General features: G+C 46.4%; 1 long non-coding RNA gene across 1 annotated transcript in view; it reads left to right on the top strand.

The window, feature by feature from the left end:
* LOC103593224 overlaps nucleotides 1-4596 on the top strand; it is a 17011-nt gene extending 12415 nt beyond the window's left edge. Inside the window, exon 2 of the long non-coding RNA XR_550725.1 lies at nucleotides 4258-4596. This is a non-coding gene — a long non-coding RNA (uncharacterized LOC103593224). The remainder of the gene's footprint in view (nucleotides 1-4257) is intronic.
* Nucleotides 4597-4807: the final 211 nt, after the last annotated feature.

Raw genomic sequence — 4807 nt, 5'->3', positions numbered from 1 at the left:
CGGCGGGAGCGCCGCCACACTCCCAAGCGGCGCACTGTAGCAGTGCGCCACCGGGCCGGCCCCTAGAACATTTTCATTACCCCAAAAAGAAATCCTGGGCCTACTAGCAATCACTCTCCACCCCCCAACCCCTGGCAACCACTAATCTACTTTCCGTTTCTATGGATTTGCCTATTATGGACATTTCATATAAAAAGAATCAATATAAGGACTTCGTGTCTGGCTTCTTTCACTTAATATAACGTTTTCAAGGTCATCCACGTTGTAGCACATATCAGTACTTCATTTGTTTTCATGGCTGAATAATATTCAATTGTAGAGATATACCACATTTTGATTATCCTGATGGGCTATTTCTACTTTTTGGTTACTATGAATAATGTTGGTATGAACATTCATGTACATGTTTTTTTGTGGACATGTATTTTCAGTTCTCTTGGGTATATTCCTAATAGTGAAATTGCTGGGTCATATGGTAATTCTTTGTTTAACTTTTTGAGGAACTGATGTGGTTGGGGATTTTTAATAACTTTTTCCCTGATTATTAACACATATTCACTCATTGTACAAAAGTTATAACATATATATAAATGTATTCAGAAGAAAATAAGATTTATTCCAATGATATATCCCATTAGTATCTTAATAAATTGGTGTATTTCCTTCTTGTCTTTATGTGTGTAGTTATAAAAATTGCATTGAGCCTAAACTATATATAGTTTTGTGTCCTAATTATTTCACTTTACCTTCTATTCTAAGCATTTTCTATATCAATCAATTTTATTGTAATGCGATTCTTTCTTGCCAGATTCTACCATCCTTCGATGCATTGTAACTTGCTTAACCAGCCTGCTATTCCTGGACGTGTAGGTCATTTCCACATTTTTGTGATTATCACAAATGGTGCAACGTCCTGTATATACATGTCCACCTGCACCTCTGATAAGTTTTGAGATAAAATCTTAGAAGTGAAATTCTAGGTAAAAGAGTGTGAACATTTTTAAAAATAAATCTTTTATTTTGAAATTATTTTAGATTGATGAAGAAGTGGGAAAGATGGTACAGAGAGTTCCCGTATACCCTTCACCAGCTTCCTCTGATGCTGCTACCTTACTTAACCAGGGTGCATTTGTCAAAACTAATACACGAAGACTGGTGGGATACATTTAATTAAACTCCAGACTATTCGGATTTCAATAATTTTCCTGTCATTCTCCTGTTCTGGTATCCAATCCAAGATAGAATGTTGTATTTGGGCTTGTATTTGTATTTGTAAGGCTTTTGAGATACATGTACACACACACACACTCACACACACACGTTTGTATATATGTGTGCATGTATATTTAGAAAGGTTGTATCAATTTATATTCCCTCCAATAGCATTGTGGAAAAAATACTTCACCAAATTAAAAAGTATGACAGTAACAATAACAATGTGGCTTTACTGTGCATTTCTTAATTGCCAATGAGTTTACTGATTTTTTTCATCTGTTTGGTGGCCAATTGCATTTCCTCACTTTTGATTTCCCAATCACCTATAGAGATTTTTCTCTATGTCTAGGTCTTCAGCATCATTCAAGGTGACCCACAACGAGTGTTGGGTGAGCGTCCAGAAGCTGTGACTATCCTGGGTGATAAGTCACCCAGGCAGGGCCCACGGAGGAGGACAGGCCTGCCCAGGGCCATGGTGCCTGGGGACAGTGAGGTGTAATCTCCAAGAGCACAGCACGGGCCTGAGTCAGGGAGGACAGCTATGTTCGAGGAGTAATGCTTGTGGGGAAAAAGCACTAGGAGTCAGGAGATTGGGGTTTTGTACCAGTTCTACTACTACCTATGTGAACTTGAGCAAATTAATTCCATTTTCTGAGCTCTAGCTTCCTCTTCTGTTAAACAGGCATAAATTCAGGCCTGTTGCAGAGGCTGGGCGGACAGTTGTGAAGGCACTTTGTAAAGCACTGCACACGCGGGTATGATGCCCTATAGGGTACAATGTCATGAAGAGGACAAAGTAGTGTCCTGTGTGGAGAGTGTGAATCTCAGTCAACCAACCTAGGTGGGCAAGAAATGCTCCTGAAATCAACTCAGCTCCATATCTGAGCTCCCATCTTGCCTGGTGGTGAAGAAATACCATCTTGGTCATTATTAGGCCACCTCTCAGTGAGGGTCACCCTAGAATCCAGGAAGCTGATGGTGCCACCCAGTAAACTAGGCAGGATGGCCGGGGAAGGGGGGGGGTCTATGGGCTGTCCACTCTCATGGGCCCCGTGAGACTCAGACTCTGCCCCCAGGTCACCCTTGGGGTCTTTGTGTCCAGTCTGGGGGCCCCTGTGCCCAGTGCCCAGCCTCCCCAGCTCTGAGGCCTGCCCCTTCAGAGGGAAAGAACATGGGTCTCTGCTCCTCTTCCCACTCCCCAGTTCTCTTCCCCTCACCCCATCCTTTCTTTCCTCACAGGGCAGCCTTCAGGATGCTCCCCTCAGAGTCTGTCAGGAACCCCAAGTCAGGACAAGAGGCAAAGCAGAGAGGGGCATGGGGGTGGCTTCTGCCTGGTCCTAAACTCAAACATCCCCTGAGGCAGGCAGCCCAAAAGAGGGCAGACCCAAGACCTTCTTGGAATGGGAGGGGAAAAGAAAAATGCAACCGTCTAAACACAAAAGAGTATCTGAGAAAATAATCTGGCCACATGAAGAAATGGGAAGATAGACCCTCTTGTCCAAACTGTCACAAACCTGCCGTGTGGCCTCCTGCACGTCACCCCTCGTCTGGGAGCTTGAGTTTCCTCAGTTGTGCAATGACGGGGAGGGTTCCAAAACCTCTAAAGCAGCCATGGCACTCACGTCCAGGAGTTAGCAATTTCCTGGGAGGCCTCAAGGGCTGGTTTTAGTTTGGTGTTCCCAGCCTTTCCCAGTCACCGCCTGACCAGGACACCTTTAGCATGGCTGCCGACAGATTTTTACTGAGGCCTGTTGTTGGTCTAGTCTGTGAGGGTTTTTTGTAGCTCTGTACAATCATTGAGATAAACGTGAGCTGGCTCTGGGCTTGGCCTCAGAGCTGTCCACGCATTATCTCATTAAATCTGCACAACCGCTTGCTGGGTTGGGCCTATTGTTTTCATTTTATGAAGGAGGAAAGGGAGGCGCAGAGAGGCCAAGTCCCCTTCCCGCAGCGGCATCGTGAGGAGCGGAGCTGGCCTGACTCACAAACTCAGCTCTCAGTCCTCTGGGTCACGTCCCCAGAGTCCCCCCACAGGGGGAACTGGAAGTCAACAGTCAACTGTCCCGGGACGAGTGTGTGACCATCGTCAGAACCTGTCTGGAAGAAGCTTTCCTGAGGAGACTTCCAGGTTCTTGTGTGCAGAGTCCTGGAGGGATGGAGAGAGTGTAGGGGCAGCATAGGACCCCCTGGGGAAGAGGCTCTTTGGGGGCTGGAGTAAGAATTTCTAGGAGTACTGGGGTCACTGCTTGTCCGTAAAGCCCAGGGCCCTGCCAGCACGCCCGCCTGCCAAGGGCTGTGGTGGGGGCAGGCTCCTGGCCAGTTGCATTCATGCAAAGGAGACCCCGAGCACCCCACCCTGCTTCCTCCTTGGGCTGGGTGGGGGACATCTGGGATTGGATTCAGTCTCTGGGAGGACATATACCCACACTTGTCACTCACCGCTCGGGCAGGGTCCCACCGGTGGGGTTCACGACCTGGAGGGCAGGCCGAAGCATCCTGGAATGGTGCAATTCAGATACCAACAAGCCCTCTCTGTGATTCTGTCATTTCCTTCCCTCCACTCCCCCCACCAGAGTATTCTTGCTTCTAATTTCCACTCCATGAACTAAAAATTGGCCACAGAAAGAGATAAATACAAGACCTTCTTACCCCCAAGACACATTCCACCCAACTTTCCTCATGAACTTGTGGGGAAATGGTACTTTCTTTATCCAAATCTTAGCTTAAGTTAGGTTTGGGGTTTTATTGACTCAGAAATCATGTTGGGTCATTTCTTTCCATTTGTACTTATTAAGCCCTTCCCCGGTAATACTGGGCCAAGTGCTGTGAGAATACAATAGAAATCCAAGGGCCAACCCCGTGGCGCACTCGGGAGAGTGCAGCGCTGGGAGCGCAGCAATGCTCGCGGTGCGGGCGACACCACACCAAGGGTTGTGATCCCCTTACCGGTCACGAAAAAGACAAAAAAAAAAAAAGAAAAAGAAAAAAGAAATCCAAGACACAGAAGTTGTAAAGGCCATCCTTCATAATTTCTTTCTACAGATGGAAACATGACAGCCAAGGAGGTGCCAAGAACCTCACCTAAGGTCGCACAGCTACTTGGCTTTGGGACTTGAGGTTACTGCCTTTCAGCTCTATGCTCTTTCGACAGCATCTTACACAACTTATGGAATGGTTGGAGAAGCAGGAATCGCACCTCCGAAACAATTACAGAACTCTCCGAGGGGAACAGAGTTCCCCTTGTTGGTGATTTCCCATCCACAGTGGGCTTGCTGCCAGTGTCTTTATGTTGTTTTCTTATATATGATTGTTTGTGGGTTGTAATTTTCTTTTGAGACACCGGGAATTTCCATAATTAAAAAATAGAAAGATTCAGCAAAATTGAATTCCTACATTTTCGCCCAGTTTGTGTTTCTTCACTGTGTGTGCGTGTGCGTGCTTTGTGAAGAGTGCTCTAGCACTTTCTGTCCTCACACAATACCACACAGGTTGAGCTGAGTTGTGTGCTTTGAATGAGGCACAATGACAGACAGGGTGGGAATACAGCATGGGGAAGAGAGTGACCTGAGCCATGCGGGGAGGTCACACGATG

Source organism: Galeopterus variegatus, unplaced genomic scaffold (genome assembly GCF_000696425.1).
Source record: "Galeopterus variegatus unplaced genomic scaffold, G_variegatus-3.0.2 Scaffold1303, whole genome shotgun sequence".
Taxonomy (NCBI): domain Eukaryota; kingdom Metazoa; phylum Chordata; class Mammalia; order Dermoptera; family Cynocephalidae; genus Galeopterus; species Galeopterus variegatus.
Note: the sequence above shows the minus strand (reverse complement) of the source record. Positions and strands in the feature narration are given on the sequence as shown.